The sequence below is a fragment of the Lutra lutra genome, chromosome 5 (assembly GCF_902655055.1).
Source record: "Lutra lutra chromosome 5, mLutLut1.2, whole genome shotgun sequence".
In the NCBI taxonomy this organism is placed as follows: domain Eukaryota; kingdom Metazoa; phylum Chordata; class Mammalia; order Carnivora; family Mustelidae; genus Lutra; species Lutra lutra.
The window spans coordinates 114,502,799-114,530,377 of record NC_062282.1 but is presented as its reverse complement, the minus strand read 5'-3'; positions in this window follow the sequence as shown (position 1 = coordinate 114,530,377).

The window sequence follows — 27,579 nt, the reverse complement described above, 5'->3', positions numbered from 1 at the left end:
GAAGGGGCAAAAAGTGAGGGAGGGGGACAAGCAGACTTGACTCAGTGCTGAGCCCTGACTCCGAGCTCCATCCCACAATCCTGAGATCAGGACCTGAGCCAAAATCAAGAGCTGACTGTCCAACCCACTGAGCCCTCCAGGAGCCACTCTTCTTCTTTTTTTTTTTTTTTTTTAATGCTTTCACTGACATTCCAGAATGAGATCATCAGCTGGCATTTCTCATTTCTTCCATTTTCCTGGACTTAGATGTCCTATAATCCCAAATTTGACTGATTTGCCCTTTCTAATCTGCTAAAGGTGGAGAACAAATAAAAGTTTGTTAGAGCAGTAAAATACAAATCAGCAGTCCCTGTATGAGTAGAAGTACTAAGGGTTCTTCTACCATTACTGACATCGTGGACTTTTTCCCCTTGAATAACTATGCCCTTTTGGTTATTTCTTAATTCCTTACTATGGTCTGAATGTTTGAAATACTGTCCAGTTGTTATGTAAACTATTAATTAGTATTTTAGGCTTTACAATTAATTTTCTCTACAAACTCTAGATTTCAATTACAATGAATACTTTTTTTTTAAAGATTTTATTTATTTATTTGACAGAGAGAGAGAGATCACAAGTAGGCAGAGAGGCAGGCAGAGAGAAGGGGGAGGGAAGCAGGCTCCCTGCCAAGCAGCAAGCCTGATGTGGGGCTCGATCCCAGGACCCTGAGATCATGACCTGGGCCGGCGGCAGAGACTTAACCCACTGAGCCACCCAGGTGCCCCTCAACTGCAATGAATACTTTTAAATAAAAATGGTGGGCAGGTGGTTATGCTACTTCTTTATGAATTGTCATGTATCCGAATTAGTTCTTCTGTATGAAGTGTTATGCTAAAAGCAATGATGCTGGCTCCACAAAATGAACTGCACACGAAAATAAGCACATTATTTAAGGTAAATGAAGCTTGTAAGGGCTCTTGAATGTCAATGATTTGCATGGAGAGTGCTTTCATTTGTAGATAGATTTCCCAACTCTTCTGGTATGAGAGATTCTGATGATAGGTGAGCTCTCACTAACGATTAGAGGCTGGGGCGCAGATGTTGTACAAAGCTACATATCCATTAACAAATATTGATATGGCATCTATGATTGGCCTAGGCAAGATCCAAGGACCATGAAAATAAATATGATATCCTTATATCAAAAGGTTCATAGTCTAGCTTGGAAGATAAACATATCTTCAAGTACTATACAATGTGATACAACATGAATAAATGTGAAAAATAGGGATAAAGCAGAAAGATCTCCTGACTTCTATGGATGGTAAGAGAACATTTCACCACAAAGATGTCAGTTGAACCATACCTTGAAAGAGTGGATACACATTCCAAAGGTGGATAGATCTTCTGTGTCAGAAGACATTCCAGCTATGGTCAAAACACGGTTAATATTTAGTAGTTTATAGCTTGTTGTAGCTACAAGGAAGTAGTGTAGACAAGACTATGAAGTAGATGGATGATGGAATCTTTCTGTGCCACACTGAGGAACTGGACTTTATCATGTAGGGAACAATAGACCATGGTAGTTTCTTAATCATATTTGATAATCCATCCACAAAATAAACATGCAAGTTAAAAATTCTGTGATGTACTTAGTTATGCTCTATCCTCCCTCTTTACAGATCTTTGTATATCCCCACTCCTCAGAAATACAGCCCAGGCCTCTCCCTAGGCCTCTTGTGGAGGACTCAGGCCCTGGACAGAAAGCCTCTCCAGTCCTAGGGCAACCATTTATTTTAAACCTAAATTCACTCCAAACACTGACTAATCTCTTGCAGCATACCCAAATGACAAAGAATCCAACCTACCAGTAAAATATCCCCAAATGCCGGAAATATTCAGTAAAAGGGATTTCATCTCTCAACCCCAGAAAAACATAATAAAACTTTCATGTAAGTATTTATAACATGATTGGTAACATCACTTTTGTCTCATGAAATTCTCAGTATCATGAGAAAGTTCAAAAGCAAATGAGAAACAGTCACATCTTCCTTCATCCACTAGCAAAATCCAGTCACCTTGCAAATTGGAGTTTTATGGCTTTGAGGAGTGATAGGGTAATGGGAAGTGCAATTGTTTGAGCCACTTGCATGATATATTTCTGATAGCTCACATAAGTCCATGAAGAGCAACTTATCTTCACTTCTCTCCTGTCAGCTATTGTGTGAGGAGGTGGCTCAAAATGTGTACTGAAGAGCGTGATTACAAGTCTTTACTGAGAAAAAGGAATTTCTTTTTACCCTGGACACACAAATAATCGTCTTGTTTCCGTCACACTCTTTGCTTTTGTCTATCGATGACAAAAGTATAAATGGATTAAACCAAAGCCGTTGGGAAGATAATGTCAGCCAGAAGATCTGGGTTCTAGACAAATGATGGACTTCTGGAATTTAAAATAAAGTCAAAATTAAAGAAGAGGCCAAGACCAGAACTTCTTAAATCTCCTAAATAAGACGTTGTTATCTTATTTACAGCACAAAAGCTGTTATCCAGGTTAAAAAGTCATTATCAATATAAACCTAATGAAAGTATATGAAATTAAAATTTATGAAAATGAAAATCAGCAGGCAAAAAAAAGGGTATGACCATGTTTTTCCTGCCTGCATGCTCTTCTCTATTGATACATATTTTGCTTCTCTGTATTTACTCCAACTCTTTTTTTTATAAGCCACTCATGTTTTTTTAATCAGTTGCTTAATCAAAGGATCTAAACACTCTATGGGAAATTTCTCCTTTCTTCTCCCGTGGCTACACAAAAATAAAGGCGCTAGCTGTGACAAATATTTTACATGGATTTCTGCTTCCTAATATATTTAATTGACAATGGAAATAAGACAGGCATTAAAGGTTATACACTTATATTGGTTTTCACTTTATTTCCATTAGCAACTTTTTGCTAACTTTTCAAATTATGCATTGTTACCTTGACCCATTTTTTAGATGCCTCACTGGATCTGAAAGGCAGTAATTTGGAACTTAAAACTTGAACTTTCAATTGTTATATTTTTAGTACAATCTAACGGTATTCACAGGAAAACGTGGATCTAGGTTAGAAAATAAGGAGTTGTTTCAGAAGCCACCACCCTTTTAGTTCAAATCTTTTTATCCTTAATTTTTCCTAAAATAATTTTTTGCTAATATTTTTAGCTAATTACTTGCTTGGGCTACTGGGTTAATTTTACATTATTGGTGGGTTTTCAAATTGTGTGCCTTTACTAGGTTCAAGAATAAAAACATATAAAAACGATGTATGCTAACTTAACCTTACACTATAAATGATGCTTTTTCATTATAATTTACAACACAAAGGTTTCAGACACTCTACACGGTACTCTGATTCTTACAAGAAATTGTTGAGATTCAGGAATCATGAACCATGCCTAAGTTCTTGGAAACTATGTGTCTGCTATGGTGGCTGTTGGCTCCTGTGAATGGAAAAAAGTGCCACAGAGAATTTCAACCAACATGAAGCAACTGTTCCAAAGAATGTGGCTTAAGATTTTCAAAGACAAGTCAGACAGTTAAAGCACGCAGCTGTACTAGAAGGTGACCAAGAATAAGAATAGATGAATCAAATAACAAATGCATTATGAGACAGGTCTGAACTGTCAGGACTAACTTAAGTTCTGTCTTTTTACCTGAGGAGACTTCATATTTCAAAAAAAAAAACTGAATTAAGAGAATGTAAACATACAGAGAACGAATTTCAAAATTGAGCAGTGGCAAACAAAATGGTAAACAAATGTTGTCCAAAATCAAAGTAATAAGAGGTTATCAAGTTACCCTGACAATGGGAAATACCTAAATCCTGTATGTTCTTTTGAGGATAGCACACACGACAATTTTAAATCACACTAAAATTCAACTACAAAATTCTCCCAGAATAAATTAGCTTCCCAAAAATCAAACATTTTCAGAGAGCCTATAAAAAAAAGATAAGTGTGAAATGTAGGCCTTCTGTGGAATCACCAAAACCTCTTAGCTCTTTATTCTTCCTTCTAAAAAGTTTCTCTGCCGAAATATAATTTAGAGAACATGCAGAAAATAAATGTAAGATGGGCCAAAAAAGTATGAAGGCTGAAGCTCCAATGACAATTTAGAGAAAATACATGTTATTAAACTTCAACCCATTTCTTCCTGGTGAATGCAACTCATTAATTCCCAAGGAAATCAGGCTTGACCAATACCATTGTGAATTACTTGTATAAATTAAATATGCCACTTCTATAGAAAACTTTAGGTCAGCAGCAGATGTTGGTAAATTCCTACAGAAATGCATGCCCAGAGAATTTTTTTTTTTTTTTAAATGGCAGAAATCTGCTAGCTATTCCTGCCTTATCTGCAACAGCTGAGCAATCTTTCAGTGCCACGCGGAGACGGAAAACTTGGCTCAGATATAGCGTGGACAAGCTTGCCTTAATCACATTGCTCTTTTACATGTGCACAAGGACATCAACATTGACAGTACAGAGTAAAGCAGCCATTTGCTGAAAACAACTGTCAACGTTGTCAAGTTTTTGGAACCTCTTATAATGTGATTTGTATGACAAATCTTGTGGCATTTTGTTTGTCAGCAACAGTAGTGAATTTCCATGTATCTGGGAAGGCAGGGAACTGTTCAGAAGTGGATTGGGTTTCTTTACACAGACTGCATTAAAGGGAAAACAGTTATTAATTTTAAAATGACAGATTTCAAATAGATCTAGAATTTTAAAAGTAGAATTTCATTAAAAATATTGCACAAAAGTATTTCCCCCCTTTCCACACAAACCTTGAAAAATTGCAATCATCGCTCGATTTTCCTTTGTTGCACTCCAGGTTTTGAAAACTGTTCCTGTAAAAATATTAATATTTTCTGAGACTGGAATCTGGAGCAGTAATTACTAGGGTGTGTTCTAAGTGACAACAATAAGTTCAGTCCTTTTCTCAAGAACTAGGTGTGCACTGCCATACGGCTCATGAAATCGGATATAACAAGTTATAACTAACCTGGCACACACCAGTGTTACTCAACAATGTACCTATTAAGAGACTATTATAGAGATCTTATGGTTCATTAGTTTTTCAACATTTCCTTTTTTCCTACTGTGAGCTTGTGTTTTTCATATACCTCTTCCTTAATATGTTTCACTCATTTGTCCTTAGTCAAGGTCCTCCTCTGCTCGTGTACAGAGTCCACTTGAACAAGCGGTAGGACAGACTGCATATCTGCCCCTCCGTGTACCTGCCAAAGTGTCCTTGGGTATAGGAGACCAGCGTACTCACCCAGCCAAAACAATCTCAGGTTCTTCACATCTACACTAGTTATAGTTCCTGTAGAACAGATATGACAAAGTCTAGTGAATCTTTTGTATACTTGCTCTCGTGTGGATCTGCTCAGAGAATTCCAGAAAAGACATTCTTTCCCGAAGCGCCTGGGTGGCTCAGTGGGTTAAAGCCTCTGCCTTCGGCTCAGGTCATGATCCCAGGGTCCTCGGATCGAGCCCTGCATCGGGCTTTCTGCTCAGCAGGGATCCTGCCTCCTTTCCTATCTCTCTCTGCCTGCTTGTATTCTCTGTCTGTCAAATAAATAAATAAAATCTTTTAAAAAAAAAAAAGCTATTGACATTTGGGAAGGTATGTGCTATGATGAGTGCTGTGAAATGTGAAGTGTGTAAACCTGACAATTCACAGACCTGTACCCCTGGGGCTAATAATATATGTTAATAAAAAATAAAAAAATTTAAAAAAAGACATTCTCTCCCTGTTATGATCCTTTGCCTTTCTCCTCAAAATATGCTGAACGTAATATGTACAACCACCCTTACAAATAGTAGATACTCAATGATTTTTTTTATTGAGTTGATTTCAATTGAAATGATAAATAAAATTAAGACACTTTTATCATTGAAGAATGAATCCTTCAAACTCTGTGATAGCCAGTTCTCCCTCCTGTTTTCCTTCCCTTTATTTTCTGGAAGAATACCAGAGTAGGGGCTTAGAATAGCAATAGAAATACAAGGCAAGCTACAAATACAAGCTACATAAGTGATTTTAAATTTTCTAGGAGCCATACTGACAAGTAGATACAGATTAATTTTAATAATATATTTAACCCAACATGTCCACAAATGTAAAATATTCCTTTTTTGTTGTAGTAAGTTTTTGAAATCTGATCTATGTTTTATACGCACAGCACAGCTCCAATAGGACTACGCACATTTCAAGCACTCAATAGCCCCATACAGCTGGCTCGTGGTTGCCCCACTGGAAGGCAGAGTTCTAGAGACCTCAGTTCAAGCACTGCTTTGTCCAATAGCTTATGTGACTTCAAGAAAGTTCCTTTGCTTTTGAGTCTTGTTTTCTCCACCTATTAAAAACACTTTAATATCTCCTGTCTTGTTTTATCTGCAGGCAGTTTATGACGAACATAGGGAAAAATATATTTAAAGGTGGTCCGAAAACTAGAAGTTCTCTGCAGTTTTAATTTTTTGTTGCTATTTCCTCTTCCATTCCCCAGAATTCCCTCACTCCCTCACTTTGCCTTTTTTTTTTTAAACTGGCTGCTACTTGAAATCTTATGGGGAAGGCTTGATGTGTTTTATGGTTTAAAAAAGCTACCATCAAATGCTTAAAGTACCAGCCTTTTTCTCTCAATAGCAGTTTGCCTTCATGAAATCCCAAGCTCTGGATAGTATCAATAGCTTGCCTTTTCTCTGATAGCCACTATTTCTAAGAGACACTCACATTCCACAGTTTTGGTGCCCTTCTTCCATCATCTAGTTGGGCTTTGATATTTCTAGACCAGAGCTTTGCCGAACGTCAAAGACAATGTAGAGATAAAAAGGCAAGACCTCTGTTCCTAGATTTATTTTAAACACCCAGCTTATTCTCTACTTACAAAAACACTCTATTTATAAAAATTATGTATATGGTTGAACTTTCAATCACCATACTTTCAGTACAACTTAAAGGTGTTCACAGGAAAATGTGAATCTAGATTAGAAAATGCAGAATTTTATGAAAGCAACCAACCCTCTCTAGTTCAAGCCTCTTTTCATCCTTAAGTTTCCCCCAGAAGAATTGTTTAGCTAATATTTTTAGCTAATTACTTGCTCATGGGTAGGAAATGCCTGGGTAAGAAAGCTATTGTTCCATTTCTTTAAATTCTGAAAACCTCCTTTACCATCCCATGATTCTGACTGGCTTTTCTCCTCCAGATTATTTCACATTCATTGCCATCCTCTCCCTCCCTCCCTCGTGCTCTTTCTCTCAGTCTGTCTCCCTCCTTCCTGATCCCCGCTTGCCCTCACTAAATGTATTTTCCGGACTAAAGCTAAACTGTCACCACACCCCTTTCCTTTCTCTGGGGCAGCGTGTATTTAGTATCTGGCAGGCTATACATTAACTGTGGCAAAAGAACTTTGAAATTTTTGTTTACCAACAACCAGTATCCTATATCCTACAAATATGTAATGGAAAATAAACTATAAATGCAACATGCAAAATATATTGATTATAAAAACATCTTATAAATGAATCTAGCAGAATCTAGAAGTATCACTAGCTGCCTAAGTCATCCACTACCCCAGTAAAATAGAAATCTATCAGAACAGTGATCTAAGTGTTGTGGGGTTTTTTTAATGCTTCTGAATACGATCTTAATCACCATTTCCAGTGATGTGTCTACATACCAGCTGCAGCCCTGCTGATTAGAGCATCAATTCCAATTGATTTTCTAACACATACTTGCAATGTCTATTGTATCTCATTGCACACTGTACACTATTGGTATTTAGCCAAAGTTAAGGGGGGGCGAAGATTTTGTGTACAAAACGCATGGGCCCCAGGGAATTTTGTAATTCTCAGGAGAACAGAAGAATCGGGTATTCAATGTCACACTAAATGGCTTCTTAACCGTTAATGTGTTTGGTGGCCACGGGCTCAAATAATTCTCTTGTCCAGAGCCAGGGTTACTCAGCTGTATAATAACCCCTAAAGTCTCTCCTTCGAAAAGGACTCAGGATTCATGACTTTAATTTTACCACCGATAATATGAAAAGTATACTCCATATAGTACTGAGCAAGCATTCACTCTCAGCTTCCTTCCACTATAATGAAATTCTAATTGTTTCTAAAGTTTAGGAAGGATAAAATGGTTAATCTCCATGATGACAAAAGGAAGCCAGGAAAATAAAGTGACACACTTGAATGAACTGTGAGGAAATAAAGTGCACAACATGCGATAATGCCATGACTCTGTGTTATTGCGCATTTCTGGGCTGAAAAGATATGGTTTGATGGGTAATTTGTCATGCTGTGCAATAGAGAACAACAGTAAAGAGACTTCAGACAGAAGAAAATTACACAAATAGTAGGGTGGAAAGGTATAATTGAAGATGGCAAAAGATTGAAAGAAAGACATTTAAAATTACTGTACTGACCTACTAAATGCACTTGGGCGTGGAATCCTGGCCTCACAAGAGGAGGCATTAAATGACTTGGGGCTGTGACACGACTGCCTAGCAATGCCAATCTCCCGAGCTCTGGGAGAACAGCACAATGCACAGCCCACCGAACAGCCTCGACCTGCTTTCTTTCCCAGAGGGGCCTGAGCGTCTGGTGAACTTAGGAAAAGTTTTCCAAGGAGGCACTATTTTGTTTTGTTTTGTTTTGTTTTAAATGAGGAGTAGCTTTAATTTCGAGTTGGGGGGCTTAACTCCTTCGTTTTCTGAAGTCAATACATCTCCACTCTGTAAAACTGAAAAGCCACTGTAATACTTCTTTTAATGAACTCATGCAAAAAGGATGTTGCTTCTCGAGTCTGGTTAAGTTTCTAAAGGATACAAGAGAGCGGCACATGGTAGGACACACGTCCATAAGAGTGAGGAGCAAGAGATGCCAGCATGAGCCCCATCCCTTCCGCAGACTCGTTAATTATGCAGGGCTTAGGGCAAGTCCCTTCATCTTGCCAAGCCCAAGCCTCCTTCCCTGAGAAGGCAAGGCATGGACCAGACACTTTCTAAAGACTTCTTCCAGTCCTGCAATTCTACTCTAAATAGCAGAACCTCCGAAATGCTTCTCAATCAGGTTATTTTCTTCTCCTTCCCAAGCTCATAAAGCATGGATGTCTCAAACAACCATACCTCGTAATGGGCTCGAGTTACACATACCCTTTGTTCCCTTAAATTAGAGAAATATGCCTTCTACCTTTCATGCAAGATGATTACACGGGAAACAAAAACTAGACAGATCTATTTCTTACATATAACTGCTTAATCACGACTTATCTTTAAAAAGTTGATCTTTTTTTTAAAGATTTTATTTATTTTTTGAGAGACAGAGGTCACAAATAGGCAGAGAAGCAGACAGAGAGAGGAGCAAGCAGGCTCCCTGGTGAGCAGAAAGCCCAACGCGGGGCTCGATCCCAGGACCCTGGGATCATGACCTGAGCTGAAGGCAGAGGCTTTAACACACTGAGCCACCCAGGCGCCCCTAAAAAGTTGATTCTTAATGACAATAAAAACTTATTACAGGGGCGCCTGGGTGGCTCAGTGGGTTAAGCCGCTGCCTTCGGTTCAGGTCATGATCCCAGGTCCTGGGTTAGAGCCCCACATCGGGCTTACTGCTCAGTGGGGAGCCTGCTTCCTCCTCTCTCTCTGCCTGCCTCTCTGCTTACTTGTGATTTCTCTCTGTCAAATAAATAAAATCTTTAAAAAAAAAACCTCATTACAGAAATAACATTTCTTTATCTAAAGGAAAGTGCAATCTTTAATGATGATATTAGATACTAAATTTTAAATGAAGTGGTAGCACTTTTGCTATTTTAATTATTACTATCATGTTTACCTTGCCCCATAATTTCTTCCAGGAAACAGAAATCTTAGGGTGTAAAGCTGTGTGATGCTCAACAAACTACTGAAAGTTTTTCCTTGGAAAGTGTCCTGAATGTATAATAGGTAAGGCTTAAAAATGTATAAAAATTCATAATTCATAATTATGAAATGATGATATCCATGTTTTGAACAGTTTTTTTGACTTGAAGAAAGCTAAATAAGCTCAATAATAAGACCTTAATAAAACCATTCTGTCTACTGACAGTTGCCGGGGAGGAAAGGATGGTAGGGTTATGGACATTGGGGATGGTACGTGCTATGGTGAGTGCTGTGAAGTGTGTAAATCTGGCGATTCACAGACCTGTACCCCTGGGGCTAATAATACATTATATATTAATAAAAAAAAAAAAAGAACAAAAAAAAAAAACATTCTCTCTAGATGACATCCAAAGGAATACATTAAATTAAGAGATTTTAAGCTCATAAGGGTATATAAACCTAAAAGGTGTTCAGAAAGAAGGTGTAAGATGGTCTTATGATGTACTCTGGGAAAACATGTAGATTTGCCTACCGTGCTGCCCAAGAAATATCCTGAATATCATAAGCAGAATTTTGGACTGGATTTCATCAAGAGACATCGTTATATTTTCTTCTATTCATTTTCTTCAAGTTAAACATTTCATACTTCAGTATTCAGTATGTTTTGTATTTGCAAATTATAATATTGATGATAATAAGCAACAGGTACCATAACAACTCTCTCCAGAAACATCTTTTCGTTAATTCATTTCAGTATGAGGCTTAATTTAAAACTTCAGTAGAAAATGCACTGTAGTGGATTCTAGCAAAATCTTTTCCCAATTCCCAGGGCCTATGATTAATATATTACACATAACAGAGCAAAGAGAAAGATAATTTCTGACTAATGTCAATAAAATCATGTGTTAATCATTTAACTATAAAGTTCCAAAATCAGGGTGCCTGGGTGGCTCAGTCAGTTAAGGGTCTGCCTTCGGCTCTGGTCATGATCCCAGGGTCCTGGGATCAAGCCTGCAGCAGGCTCCCTGATCAGGGGGGAGCCGGCTTCTCTCTCTCCCTCTGCCTCTCCGCAGCTCGCTCTCTCTCAAATAAATAAATAAATCATCTTTTAAAAAAAAGAAAAGAAATTTCAAAAGTTGAAGAAAAATCAAAACTCACCTATGCTGGAGTATTATACATATGAGGTTAATCTTTTGAAGGATGTAATGAGCAAAGACTCAGTCTTCCAATAAACAAACTTATCCATCCAACAAATAAGAGTCTTAATGACTTTTAAGGTCTCATCCTGCTTTGGGATTTTATAGTATATGAAAACAAGTAATTATGCTCAAGAAAATTCTATTCAAGATGGTTAGATCATGAGAGACAAAAACTCAAAATCCTCAAGACTTCATTTTATTGTCTACCTTTTGTGACTATTTATAAGAAGTCTAATCAGGGCCATGAAAATTATTATCATTTTGATCAATATAGGAAGGAACAGGTCTAAATGCTATCATTTAAGAAAATAATAATAAATCCCACATTCATTCATACATTTAATGAGTATTTGTTAACTGTTGATGATGTGCTGGAAGCCAGGAATAAAGGGGCAATTAGACAGACAATGGATCCTGTCCTCACAAGGTCTAGGGAGGAAGAGCAGGCAGTTGAATAAATAACAATAAAGTGGGTGAATGTTAAGATGGGATACATACAGGGAAGTGTGAGGCCATGCAAGGCTCCATTAAACCTGTGGGAAGATAAGGTGAAGCTGAGACCTAAAGAATGAGTAAAGGTAGCTGATTTTGTGCAGTGTAACTTCTTGCTTACGTCTTTGAACCCACTTTTCTCATTCTCTACATGCCCTCCCCACCTCCTCATTCCTTCTCATCCTCTTGGATTTAGTTTGGGTAATCATCTCTTCAAGGAATTCCACTCTGAATCCTCCATCTCTACCGTCTAGAGGGTATATCCCCCTCAATGCTCTCACTGAACCCACCCATATCTTCATCCACTAGTCCTCTAAATACCTGTATAATCTTGGTCTCTTGTGCTATTCAAGAAGAGGTTTCTTTGAAGATCCTGAGAAGATTCTTTTAGCCCTCCAAAAAGGCTCTGAAAAAACCCCTTTGACTTGATAGCCATCTTGCTACTAGCCACTGATGAAGCTGACCCACAGAGAGAGTAAGGAAAAAGAATGGAAGGGAAACGGAGTCAAAACTACTGGATTACAATGTTCTTGAATTCCACTCTGCCCCTGGACTTTCAGTAGTGTGAACCAACAAATTTCCCCTGTACTAAAGCCATTTGGAATTGGGTTTTCTATTACCTATAGCCAAAAGCAGAGACTAATAAAACATTATGGATGGGAATCCTGTCTTTTTCCAACACATTTAGTCCATAGGAGCTGTTCAATAAATGCTTCCTGAACAAATGAACAAAGTAATTCAAGGAGAATATCTAAAAATGAAATTACTAATTTCATACCTAAATAAAATTGAAAACAAATTCTGTTTTAAAATTATATTTAGAACGCCTGCCATTTTTAGAGGTTTCCCTATATTGTAAAGAAAGTACATCTTGTGCTCTGCTGTTCTAAGCCTCTCTCCTCAGAGCCTTTCTTCTCTCACTCTTGCCCCCTTCATGCCCACAAGGCAGATCCTTTTACTCCCTCATTATCCAGTGTCCTCATATTTCTTTATCCTTCCCACTTTCAAATCCTGTTATCCAGAAAGAGCTGGTGAGCTCATTCATACTGATTTCTATGGATCTGATTTAAACAAAGTGTTACCATTTCTAGAGATATTTGCAAAATCCAAAGATTTTAATCTCTCATAATGCAGCTTCCGTTATGAGCAAGCAGGTAAAGGAGGCATTTGTGGAGCCTGAGAGCCAACTCGATAGCCCTGAAACAGCAGAAAGAAATGTATGATTTCCATGAACACAAAGGCAACTCTAGACATTATCATCAACGGCCAGCCCTACAGATCAACAGGAACCTACTCTTATTCATTTTTTTTTCTTATTCATTTTCTTAAGAGCAAATAAGTCCAGTAACCAGTGAATCATGTGATCAAGTGATATTCATGCTTCTAAGAAGTTCTGGCTGTAGACGTCATCCCTGGAACGGGATTTAACACCATCTGGTCTGTATCCCATTTGTAACTGAGTAACTTTGCAAATAGAAAAAGAATCCATAGTAAAAATTCCCCTACATCCAAATCCTATTAGCTAAATAAATAATACTTGATTTACTCCATCTACGAACAAACTCAAGATGTTACAGGCTCCAAACTCAGATAAAAACTAAACTCTTAAAAAAAAAAAAAAAAGTAGATGTCCCTACATAAGTATTCCAATCTAGAGCAATTAAAAATTGCTTTGGCAGGGTGCCTGGTGGCTCAGTCAGTTAAGTGTCTGCCTTCGGCTCAAGTCATGAGTCCAGGGTCCTGGGTTCCAGCCCCACATCTGGCTCTCAGCTCAGCAGGGAGTCTGCTTATCCCTCTCCTGTGCTCTCTCTTGCACTCTATCAAATAAATAAGTAAAATCTTTTTTAAAAATTGCTTTGGCTACCTTTTATTTTGCAAATCAGATATTCCAGAACCACCTTTATTTCCAAACATAAAAGCATCCCATTGCACACCTCAACAGAATTGCCTGTATATCCTTAATGTCTTTCCAAGCAATTTTATGCAGTCAGCACCCTATACATTAGGGAAGGAATGGATGTATGCTCTATGGGTTTCTTATAATAGCAATGAACTTTCATAATCAGACCCATTTCTTGATTTTGCTTACTTTTTTATGCAGCTACATTAATACTACATTGTCAGACAAAGACAAGAATGAACATGAGACTTGAGTTTAAAACAATAACAACAACAATATAGCCATCCAAGGAACAAGTGCTGAGCTTGTGAAAAAAATAGCTCCCATTTTATTAAATAATAGTGTTCATGCAGGGATGTCTGAAGTACTCTGCAAGGCTAATTAGGACAGATCAATGTACACTTACCTCTCCAGAAGGCTGAAAGGTGTGTAGTGACTATGTGTCATTAAAAATTTACTTGACCATGGGCATCAGATGTGCATGAGAGAATGACCCTGGTGAGCACTCTAAGTTTCCATTTTACTCGTGTCATCCTCAATGCATCAAAAATGCTGTAGACACCATTACTATCACCCAGCCTCATAACAGCTGATGTGCTATATATGTTTGAGAGGGTGGTATCAATTAACTATATTATCCATAAAGCCACTTGCAATTACTACCACTTCACAATTTATCATTAACACATTTGGCAGTTTTTTTCCAAAGTAACATTTATTTAAAGGTTAATCAAAATTCTTAGAACAGCATTTATTATAATGTGATTTTTGATAATTGACTAAATCAGTGGCTCTTAAGAAAAACACCCTTGTCTCAGTCCTGCTCAGTATACGCCACAGTGCCATTTGGGGAAAAGAAATACATATTAGAAATGTTCATTTCAGACCTCGTCATGGAAGATCATATATTAATGTAATCAGGTGGTACATTTACATGCTCATTAGTAATCCATCATTAGTCCAAATGCTCACTATTAGGAATAAATGTACAACGAGTTATTCAGAATACCCAGAAATAGTATTTCTTATTTAAACATTCAGAATAAGCTGACTGAAATAAGTGCACACCTTGAATTTGAACTTTCAAGGCACATCACTAAAGTCAATCAGTTATGTCAGGACACTCTTCTATAATAATCTCAATTATAAAATTCCTTCCCCTCCCTAACGGGGAGGTAGAGTTCCAATATCTGAATCTTTTGAATTCACTATAACTGCAAAAATTCCTGATGAAATGTGTGTTTAAATTTTATGCTTTAATACATAGCATGCCACTAAAACCACATTAGTTATGCTTTATGCTATTTAATCATATGTCAAAATCTATAAAATCTCTTCTAGCATGCTAAGGTAATTTAACTGCAATTAATCAATCAAGGAAATAAATAAAATATAATAAATGCCAAATAATGTAACTTCTTTAAAAACAAACCACTATCTACACATTTATTCTAAAAATACTGACTAACCAACACCAACGAAGGAAAAACAGTGACAAGTAGGATGGCTGAATCTTTTTCCAATTAATACCTAGCTTTCTCTAAACTTACAACTGTTTTCAAGAGGTCTCTCTGACTTTCCAGCTAAAATGTGAGCAGCTTGAGTGTCAAAACTTACCATTTTTATCCCATGTCCAACACAATGTCATAATCATAATAGGTGTTTAGTAATTGTTTGTTGAATGAGAGAATGAATGATTACAAAATCCACAAACTAGGTTCTCTCATCATAAAGATTGAGACCTAAACAGTCATACTTTTCTTCTGGCAAAAATTATATATTATACAACAGTAGTGGATGTATGTATTTGTATTTCTTCCTCCAGATGAAAACAATGATGTTCTTTCCAAGGATGTAATTTAACAGTTTCATAGATACAGATTTGACCCAAGACTAGGAAAGCCAATTATAAGTCATGGATCCAGTCAGCAAGAATTTATTAAGCACTAACTGCATACTCTACACTATGCTAGTAACTACAAATATACCAAAAGAGTCAAAAGCATGTACCTGCTTTCCAGATCAGAGGAAAAGACATATATATATATATTTTTTTTTCATTCAATAAGCATTATTGGCTACACTGTAGTCCACACGAGGCACTAATTGGAGGGGGGAGGACAGTCAACAAATCTCAGTTTTCATCAAGAGGATAACAAAGAAATTAACCAGCAACTGTATGCCAAATAGAAAGTCATGAGTATCTCTGAAAAATTACAAACTCATTCTCATTGGAACCCTAGGAGAAAAAGCTGGTGAAATCATGGAAGTTGCAAAGAAGCAGGTGGCATAAAAAGAGATCAAGAAAATTTCCAAGATAATATAAATAAGTGTATTTACTAGTGATGAAAGAATTGAAAATAAGGATCCAAAAGTTTTCAGAGTAAGTTGCTCACTTTCTTGATAATGACTGAAGTTATTTGTTCTTCTCATCAGATTAGTTTCAGGGACATAAAATGCTAACTTCCGGATTCTTGGCCACCCAATACAAAAAACATGGACGAATTTTCCTTTCAAGGTCCCTGGTGATAACTGTAGCTGAGAAATCTCAATACTGAAAGTATCACAAGGATATTACAACAAACGAAAGTTGCCCCTCTTACTGCTACCTCACCCACCCACATGTGGCTCTTAAGCACTCGAAATGTGACTAATTCAAGATGAGCAGTGTTATAAATGTAAAATACAAACTAGACTTCAAGGACTTCATTTAAAAAGAAAAAAGAATGCAATTAACACAGAAAAAAATTTTATATTGATTACCTATTGAGATAATATTTTTTGAATATACTGAGTGGAAATATATGTTACTATTTTCATGTGTCTTTTTACTTTTTACTCAGGATACTAGAAAATAACTGGGCAGTACTAGCCTAAAGTCATTTTTAAAAATAACTTTTTGAAGTATTTCATGCTAGAAAGAAAGGATAATGTTCAGCAACATGCAGTGGTGTTTTAATATGATTATCTGATAGAAAAATGTGATATAATGAACTACTCAATTCCTCCCCAAAATACACAGCTAGGAAAACAAGATCATCTCTCTAGATGAACTGAACCCTTCTGCCACTGATCTAACAGAAAGTGGCATCAGTTTTCATGCCTTCGTTTTTCTCTGATTGGCAGAACACTTGGGCCTAAAGTTTAATTTACTCCATTGCAGGCTTCTTAGGGAGGGCCTAGGTTTTTTGGTTCAGTTTTATCCCACACCCTCTTTATTACTTGCCTTGGTTCTGCCCCTTACTTTAATGGTCTTATTGTAAGTTACCAAAAAAAAACCTTTTTAAAACTAAGAGCTAAATAGCAAATAAGAAAGTGAATGAGGGGTGCCTGGGTGGCTCAGTTGGTTAAGGTTTGCCTTAGGCTCAGGTCATGATCTGGCTCCTGGGATGGGCCTGCCCTGCATTGAACTCCCTGCTCAATGGGGAGTCTGCTTTTCCCTCTCCTGCTCCTTCTGCCCCTCCCTTCCTCTACTCCTGCTTTGTCTCTCACTTTGTCTCTCCCTCAAATAAATAAATAAATAAATAAAATCTTTTAAAAAGACAGAAAGATAGAAAAGGAAGGACGGAAGGAGAGGAAGGAAGAAAGAAAGAGAGAGATAGAGAAAAAGGAAAGAATGTGAATGAACCCCTTCTAGAGTGTGGGGAGACTCATCATGTCAGTGACCCCTCTCCCTGTTACAGATGTGAAGCACAATGCATGTATACCAAGAGCAGGCCAGTACTCACATTTGAGATCATAAAACAGAGGTGACCTCATCCATGGCTGTCAACCAAGAGTTGGTGAGATAGACAGGCACAACATTCAAAGGGCACAGTGAGTGCTAAAGTCATATATGCAGCTAAAAGTAATATGGTATCATATCAGAGAAAAAAGCAACTATCTGAATACCTAGAAATCAGGCAGAGATGGTCATTATCAGAGCTGATCATATCCTGCGAGACACCACAGCATGGAGTAAGGACATAAAGACAATACTCAAAGATCCAAGGAGACCTGGCAGAAACCTAGTCCCATAAAGAGACAAAAGAGTATAATTTCTGTGAGTATGGGCCACACAGGCCCCTGGGACCAGGCTCAGGGTCATGACCTCCCAGATCTAGTGGACTGCACAGATTCAAGTTGAGAATTAGCAGTAATATGGAGTCCAACACTGGTAGCTGAGTCACCAGATGTGCCCACTGAGGAAGAAAAAGTCAAAGGCTCTGCAAATGCTTCCTATTGTTGTTGGATTTGGTCCAGGAACCCATGGGCTTGGCTGCAGGTGGGAGTACCAGTCCGTTCAGTTCAACTTGTTCATGCAAATACAAGGCAAGGAAGGGAGATGATGGCAGTGTCTCTCTCCTTATAAAGTGGAGGAATAATAATGGTTCCTACATAACTCTTATTCCAAAATTAATGCTTCAAGTATATTTAAGCTACTTTAAAAAAAAACAAACTTCCCAAATAGCTTGCCAAATTCATGAAAAATCCACTGCTTCCTGTTAATCCCTATTCCTCTCCAAGAAATGCTTATAATATTATTAAATAGCATTATAGATTTAAACTAACACAGTATGATCTTAAGGTTGTAGGAAAAGCATAGAATATGTGGACTATTATGTAACCTTAAGAGTCCTAGTAATAAATGCATTTTAAGTAAATGAATAAAAATAAGAAATAAGTAAGAACTTTCTCAGATCTACAGAGATAGAACAGGATACAAAAAAGATCACGGTCATACAATAAAATTAGGACCACACAGTCACAAATTGCCAGAAGGCAAGAAATATTCTAAATCAACTATGCTATTGACACAGACTTGTATGTTTTCTTAAAAGTGTTAAAGGATTTATTGGGGCGCCTGGGTGGCTCAGTGGGTTGGGCCGCTGCCTTCGGCTCAGGTCATGATCTCAGGGTCCTGGGATTGAGCCCCGCTCTGCTCAATGGGGAGCCTGCTTCCTCCTCTCTCTCTGCCTGCCTCTCTGCCTGCTTGTGATCTCTCTCTGTCAAATAAATAAATAAAATCTTTAAAAAAAAAAAGTGTTAAAGGATTTAGCACACAAATAAAAAGTTTTTTTTTAGAAACACAAAGTTTTTATTTCAGAAAATAAAAATTAATAAAATGTTAAAATGAAAAGTAGTACACATTTGGCTATAACAACAAAAATAATGAAGTCTCAGGATCTGATCAGTGATAAATGACCTGAAAAAAATAATAGTAAATGACCTATTCAATCTAAAATATATTATTTCAGGATGCCTGGGTGGCTCAGTCAGTTAAGCATCTGCCTTTGGCTCAGGTCAGGATCCCAGGGTCATGGGACTAAGCCCACAGTGGGCTCCTTGATCATCAGGGAGTCTGCTTCTCCCTCTACCTCTTCCTGCCACTACCCCTGCTTGTGCTCCCTCCCTTTCTCTCTCTGTCTCTGTCAAATAAATAAAATCTTTTTTAGAAATAAAAATACATAAATAATTTTTATCTCAGCAAAATTTAAAAAAAAAAAAAAAGGACCAAGACTCTACCACTGCATCAGTCTTTTAAAAAGAAGTATGAGTTCAAAAGAGCCAAGTATGAATTTCACCAAGTAGACGTAGGTAATTTCAAACTGACTGCTATGTTGATAAAGGTAAATGAGGCAAACCAGAGCTGTCTATACACACACCCTGAGATTCAAATTAGGAAGACTCAGATAGATTAAATACTCGGTGAACATCTTCTGCCCAGGGACTATTCCATAACCCACAGTTGCAGATTTGGACCCCCTCCTTAGTCCAAGGGCAGCCCCAAAGAGGCCTTCCTGACACGGAGAAGGGGTGTGAATTTCTGCAACAACAACAAACAAAATGAAAATATTTCCATCTTACATGTGGTAAACCCACCTATTCGTAGTTTTGTGAAACTTAGACACAGCCTGGTAAAAATTCTAAGACAACTGAGTTGTCACAATGTGACAAGGACATTAATTTTGAGTCACTTTCCTAGTGCTTCTTACTAAAGACCAACAAAACCAAAATATGTCCCACCAACATATCAGAAATAATGTATTTTCTACTTAGTTCCAAGGGGGAAAAACTTTTATAACTTAAGAAAACTCAAAATATGTGACAATCTGTCACTGAATTTAAGTTATAGTAACAAGTGACAATGCATGCATAATGGCCACAGCAGCTATGTGTTCATCTTTACAATACCAAAATACAATACCAAACTACAATACCAAATACAAAATACAATACCAAAACTATTTCTCAGTGGTCAGAATAAAGCTTTGGCTGATGGTGCTGATGACAGGATTGGGCTTGAGAAGAACCAAAGCTATGCATAATCCAAAATCATTGGTATTTAAGTCTGGAATGAGTCTTTGAACTTAACAGTTGAACGTGTTGTGAGAAATGACACTCCTTTTTACTTTATCCATGCTCATTTTTATAAAATGTCTCCCTTGTATGGTTGGTACTTTACTAAGGCCTTAATGAGCAGGGCACATCACCATGGGTGCTGGAGGTCAGGGGGAATCAATCACAAGCATTCCACAATTCCATTACTGCTAACACATGCCCCTCAAACAGAGGCAAAGGACCTTACTGGGACCCTTTAGGAGACAAAGAAGTAGTAGAGACATTGTCTCTTGACTTAGGAATGGGAACAAGGTATTTCTCCACATATATACTCTATTACTTCCCCTTAACTGAGTATTATTACAGTGTATTGTAATTGGCTATTTAGTTCTTTGTATTCTTCATGAAATTGCAAGACTTTTCAGAAAAAAAATTTATTTTGAAATACTTAAAAATTCTCAAGAAAGTGCAAGGAAATGTACTCTCAGTGTATCCTTTCCCCAGCCCCTGTCTCCACCCCCACTGTTAAGATCTTGCATAATTACAATATCAAAACCAGGTAAGTGATATTGGTATAATGCATAGAGTTTATTCATATTTCAGCTGTTGTAATGTACTTATTTGTGTTTGTGTGTGTGTATAGCTGTATGCAACTTTATCACACATGTAGCTTTGAGTAACCACTATCACAATCAAGACACCTAACTGTACCTTTACAAGACACCCTAGTGCTACCCTTTTATGTCCACACCTACACTCTCCCTTACCCTCTCACCCCTGGCAACCACTAATTGGTCCTCCAATGCTATATTTACATTATTTTATGAGTGTTGTATAAATGGAAACAAGCAATAAGGTAATCTTTTAAGATAAACTTTTTTCACTCATCAGAATCTCCTTGGGGCTCAGCCAACTTGTTGCCCTATCAATAGTTCATTCCTCTTTATTGCTGAGTAGAATTCCGTACCATGGATATATCATATTCTGTTTAACCATTGATGGACATTTGGTATTTCCGGTTAGGGTTATTACTAATAGAGATGTTATGAGCATTCATGTACAAGTTTCAGTGGGGAAATAAACTAAGATTTTTAAGGGGATAAACAGTGTTTGATTCATTACTATAACTCCAATACTTTATACAATATACACAGTAGGTACTAAAAAATGTTCATTAAAGGAATTATGAATGAATCACAAAATTACCTCTAAATAAAACACAAAATAAGACTCATCTTGTAGGAAAAACATAATTAGCTGGGAGGGAAAACGTCATCAAGAGGTCCTGAAAGTTGCTTTGCACACAAAGGAAACCATCAACAAAAGGACAAGGTGACCTATCGCATTGGAGAAAATATTTACAAATGATATATCTGATAAGAGGTGATAAGGGGTTAATATTCAAAATCTACAAAGAACTCCTACAATGTAACACCAAAAAATCCCCAAATAATCCAATATAAACATGGGCAAAGACCGACATAGATATTTTTTCAAAGAAGACATATAAATGCCAACAAACACATGAAAAGGTGCTCAACATCACTTATCATCAGAGAAATGCAAATCATAACCACAATGAGGTATTACCTCATACTTGTCAGAACAACTAAAATAAAAAACACAAGTAACATCAAGTATTGGTGAAGATTTAGAGAAAAAGGAACCCTTGTGCACTGTTGGTAGGAATGCAAGTTGGTGCAGCCACTGTGGAAAACAGTATGGAGGTATCTCAAAAAATTAAAAACAGAACTACCATATCATGCAGTAATTCCACTACCAGATATCTACCCACAGAAAATAAAAAACATTAATTTAAAAAGATAATATGCACCTTTATGTTTATTGCAGCATCATTTTAATAGCCCAAATAGGAAAGCAACCCAAATTATGTCCATTGATAAATGAATGGATAAAGAAGATGAGATATATACATACAATGAAATATTATTCAGCCATGAAAACAAATGAGATCTTGCCATTTGCAACAACATGGGTGGATCCAGAGGGCATAATGCCAAGTAAAACAAGTCAGACAATGACAATTACCATAAAATTTCACTAATATGTGGAATTTAAGAAACAAAACAAAGGGAAAAAAAGAGACAAAAAAAAAAAGAGAGAGAGAGAGAGAGAACAAACTGGTAGCTGCCAGAGGGGAGGTAGGTGGAGGGTTGGGTGAAATAAATAAAGGTTATTAAGAGTACACTTGTCGGGGCGCCTGGGTGGCTCAGTGGGTTAAGCTGTTGCCTTCAATTCAGGTCATGATCTCAGGGTCCTGGGATCGAGCCCCGCATCGGGCTCTCTGCTCAGCAGGGAGCCTGCTTCCTCCTCTCTCTCTGCCTGCCTCTCTGCCTGCTTGTGATCTCTCTCTGTCAAATAAATAAATAAAATATTTTTAAAAAATAAATTAATTAAAAAAGAGTACACTTGTCATGATAAGCACTGAATGATGAATAAAACTGCTAAATCATTATATTGTACTCTTGAAACTAATTCTAACTATATAACTATGCATCAGTCAATCAATAATTTAAAAAATTATAAAAAAGAGGTCCTGAAAGTTGCACTCATGGTTTTAAGTCTACAGTATTCTAAAGGACAGGGACACACACACACACACACACACTCCTACACCTTTTTCATTTTGCTTTAAATATTGAGTTTTGTATTAAGATGGTGTTTGGATTAATAAGCTACAGCTGAACTTTTTTTTTGGAAACAACTAAGGAGACTTTCTATTCTAGCCAAAATGGACTAAGAGGGGCTATGTGTACCCTCCTTCGTAAAACAATATCAATAACAATGACAAAAAATATATAAAAAGTCTTGTTTTTAAGACATGGACATCAGGCAACAAAGAAATCCCTAAGAAATGAGAAGCCAAGGAGGTAAATCTTTTGCTTGCCCTGCTTACAGTCTTGAGGGTTTCTTAGCAGAGTCACAGGGAGGGTAACTCAAGAGAGGCAAACTCCTTGAGTTGAGAAAGCAGGTCTGAAAGTGTGCAAGGGTAAGCGCAAGGGTAGCGATCATTCACAGGACAGGGCACCTGGCAAAGGGCTGCTGTATAGAGAAAGATGTCCTGAGACCTGCAGGGTCCTGCTTGAGAATTTAGCAGAGTACTGATCTGGGCAAATGTGTGAGGAAACTTCCCAAGCTGGGTATTCCTTAACTCTAAGGAATAAATAGATCTAAACAATGATCAATATCTGCTAACATCACAAAAAGAGAGAGAACCAGTAGTCTTGCTCAGCCTCCTCCAAATGCATTTGGTCAAGTTCCTAATCTTAATTACCAATTAGTAGAAAAGATATGGGTCAGAGGAGCTTAGTCTAAACAACTCTACAGGAAGGCATCAGCAAATACAAACTACCACCCAAATAATCCAGTTTCCTTAACAAACAAAGAAAAATAGATGGAGGGGAAACCTCAAGAGTAAAAGAGAAGAGAAATAACCAATTGCAAAGTATGGGTCTTATTTGTATTCTGTTTCAAATAGTAAAAAGTAATTGTAAAAACGTAAGGGACAATTTGGAAAATCTGAATATTGGTTGTGCATATTTGATAAAAATAATAAGAAAATATTGACTGTTATGTATGACTCATTTCTTATGTGTGATTCATTTTTTCAGTTAAAAAACAAGTCCTAGGGGTGCCTGGGTGGCTCAGTGGGTTAAAGCCTCTGCCTTCGGCTCCGGTCATGATCCCAGGGTCCTGGGATCAAGCCCTGCATTGGGCTCTCTCCTCAGCAGGGAGCCCCCTTCCTCTTCTCTCTCTGCCTGCTTCTCTGCCTACTTGTGATCTCTGTCTGTCAAATGAATAAATAAAATCTTTTGAAAATATAAAAATTAAAAATTAAAAAATAATAAAAATAAAAAACAAGTCCTTAAAAAAAAAAAGTCCTAATCTTATAAAGATATCTGCTGAATGAAATGAAGTCATGCCTGGAATTGGCTTCCAAATAATTTGGGGTGGGGGTAGGAAGTGGAAATAAGGGATATGTTGAAACAAAATTGTCCATGAGATGATAGTTGTTGAAGGTAGGTTGTAGCTGTATGAAAGTTCATTATACCATTCTCTCTAGTTTTTAGTATGTTTTACATTTTCATAATAAAAATTTAGTTAAGTAAATTAGAAATACATCTATAAATACGTAAGAAATTAAGGCTGTGATTTAGGACTCAGAAGTCAGAGGCCATGATAAAAACTATTTCTTAGACATGGAGATATCAGAGATGATGCTTTATGAGGACACTGAGGACTGTGATTTGTAGCATTCCCTTAATGGAAGACTATATTTTCTCCACACAGAACACTGGCTTTTTAGCAAGGATAGAACTTCCTTCTGAAAATAGACCTAGCAGTATACAAGTGGTTGACTACCTAACTGAAGACACAAAAAGACATCAAAGGAGACGAAAAACCTAGATCTACAGGTGTGGTTATTATGTCTTCCTGTTCTTTTAATAAGGTTAGGTTTATGAGAAGTCTAAAAAAGCACATGACTGCTGCCCTTCCAACAGCATCCCTGCTATACAATTCAACCAATTCAATCTTGCCATTCCTACATTTCCTGCTTGCTCACTGTCACAACTCCACCTTCCACACACACATATTTGGTTTTGAGGTCAGGGAGATGTCCAAATATTTTTTCCCCATTCAAATAATTCATCAGAAATACATTACAACCAGAATCTAGTTGTTTTGCAGTAGGAGGGACACTGTGAGTAGCTTGTCTGAGGTTCTGCCGAAAGAAGTCTCCTCTCTCCTCTTATCTGAGCCCTACCCATTCAAGAGGATATGTACAAAGCCAATAAATGGATCTCCTAAAAAGATGAATGTTACACATTCCATTTTTAAAAATTCCTCATGGTCTCTAGTTCAGTATCTTATAAATAAGCTATAGCCTATATTTCTTACTCAAGAAATGAGCTGATTTGCTGACTCTAAAAAAAAAAGTCAAAGTAAATTTTAATTCTCAGTATATTTTAGCTAATAATTCTGTCTATAATATTACTGTACTAGTAATATTCTTAAGATATCATGATATATCCTAATGCCCATTTTCACTAAATGCCTAAAAAGGCCATGGGGGCATGGCTTGAAAATATGATTTAAAATGTGATATGTGCTGGGGCGCCTGGGTGGCTCAGTGGGTTAAGCCGCTGCCTTCGGCTCAGGTCATGATCCCGGGGTCCTGGGATCGAGCCCCGTATCGGGCTCTCTGCTCGGCAAGGAGCCTGCTTCCCTTCCTCTCTCTCTGCCTGCCTCTCTGCCTACTTGTGATCTCTGTCTGTCAAATAAATAAATAAAATCTTTTAAAAAATAAAAAATAAAAAAATAAAATAAAATGTGATATGTGCTTTGGCAGCAAAATTAGCTTTAGGGACTCAAGGCTAGTGAGCATGTTTGTAGGTTGGTTACATTTTGTATTGCAAGATGCATTAAAGAAATTGTAAGTGAGGGCGCCTGGGAGGTTCAGTGGGTTAAAGCCTCTACCTTCCGCTCAGGTCATGATCTCAGGGTCGTGGGATCGAGCCCCACATCGGGCTCTCTGCTCAGCAAGGAGCCTGCTTCCTCCTCTCTCTCTCTGCCTGCCTCTCTGCCTACTTGTGATCTCTGCCTGTCAAATAAATAAATAAATAAATAAATAAATTATAAGTGAACTTTTCAAAATATTTATTATCATTTTTACAACTTTCATTGGAGTGCCTTTGTTTTTAGGTGCAGTCTTGCTTATAATGTCCATTTAAAAAATTGCTACCCCAGGCTTATAAAACAAAATTATAAGGTTTTCCCATCAACAGTATTAAAAGCATTCATCTCTAAGAAAGAGTTATAAAGAACTTCCACTGCAATGATAATTCAAACATTAAAGAAAATATAAAAATTGTTACTGTATGATAGAATATCAAATAATTAGAAACTGCTTTGTACTTTAATTTCTTTATTATTTTTTATTATGTTTAGTTAGCCACTGTATTGCAGTACATTAGTTTTTTTTTTTAAGATTTTTATTTATTTATTTGACAGAGAGAGATCACAAGCAGGCAGAGAGGCAGGCAGAGAGAGAGGAGGAAGCAGGCTCCCTGCTGAGCAGAGAGCCCGACGTGGGACTCGATCCCAGGACCCTGAGATCATGACCTGAGCCGAAAGCAGCGGCTTAACCCACTGAGCCACCCAGGCGCCCCTAAATTTTTTTTTTAATTTATTTGACAGAAATCACAAGTAGGCAGAGAGTCAGGCAGAGAGAGGGGGGGAAGGCAGGCTCCCCGCTGAGCAGAGAGCCCGATGCGGGGCTCGATCCCAGGACCCTGAGATCATGACCTGAGCTGAAAGCAGAGGCTTTAACCCACTGAGCCACCCAGGTGCCCCACTAGCCATATTTTAAATGGTCACCAGCCACATGTGTCTACTGGTTACCATACTGGACGGGGCAGATATAGAACAATGTCTATTGTCTCATAAAGTTTGATCAAGTAATGATGGTCTTTGTTAGAGAAATCAGCACTGAGGAATAGATGTGCATATATCAATTTATTTCTGTCATGTCATTTTCCTTTAGTATAAGAGACAGAATTAAACTTATAAAATTTAAATTGCTTTTCTGGAAAATCTATATTCTCATGCAAATATTTAAAATTGTGTCACAAACACTGCAGTGTAGATTTTCTTTTTCCTCTGCCACAAGGAGAACAGAATTCAGAAGATCCCACCTGCTCAAGACAGGGAATTATGGCATTAGTCTGTCTTCTTCCCTTTTGATTCATATTTTTATTCTTTATAAAGACCTGTTCTAACCCTGCTGCTTTCAAGCTTACCCAGCAATGGCCCAACATTTATTCTGTGGCAAGGAATTCTTATTTAGAGGGCTGTACCTCAGGCCTCAAACTCCACACTTGTGAAGTTTGTTAACTAGCGTAAGAAAACTCACTTCCTAGTTAGGTCCTCCTACCAGGAGAGGAGGCTCTCACACTCTTCCAAAGTACTAACAGATTCCTTAGTCTAACACAACTTTTCATCTCTCAATTCAGAAAGATGCATTTTGTAACATATGTAAAAAGACAGAAACATGGTAAGGCATAAATAATACTGCATTCTCGTATGGGAAAGTGAAATGCTCCTGCAGTGAGATACTGAATAGGAAGGGTCTGTCTAATTCAGCGAAGAGGGGCGCCTGGGTGGCTCAGTGGGTTAAGCCGCTGCCTTCGGCTCAGGTCATGATCTCAGGGTCCTGGGATCGAGTCCCGCATCGGGCTCTCTGCTCAGCAGGGAACCTGCTTCCCAATCTCTCTCTCTCTCTGCCTGCCTCTCTGTCTACTTGTGATCTCTCTCTGTCAAATAAATAAAAAAAAAAAAAAAAAAAAATCTTTAATTCAGCGAAGAAACTGAATGAGATAATCCCTACCATTTATGCTTAGCAAGGAACCATGCTGCAAAGGAAAGACAGAAAACAAGAGCAACAAAGTAAATGAAAAGCATATGAAAAACTTCTAAACAAGGCTAAACCAGATGCATTTAAGTGCAACTCCTGAAAACCTTGACAAGCAGTAGTATGTCTATATTTAAAAGACTAGATAAACCATATAGTTGATCCAGATAGTAAAAAAAGGAAAAAAAGCTATCTACAATTATATGAGTATAGAGTTTTAAGTATTTTCATGAAAAAGTAAACAATGAATAATTATTTAGTATCGAAAATAATTTAACCTTAAAAGTAGAGAATGCAAATGAGAAAAAAAATAATAAAGTCCAAGTAAAGAAGTTCTTAATA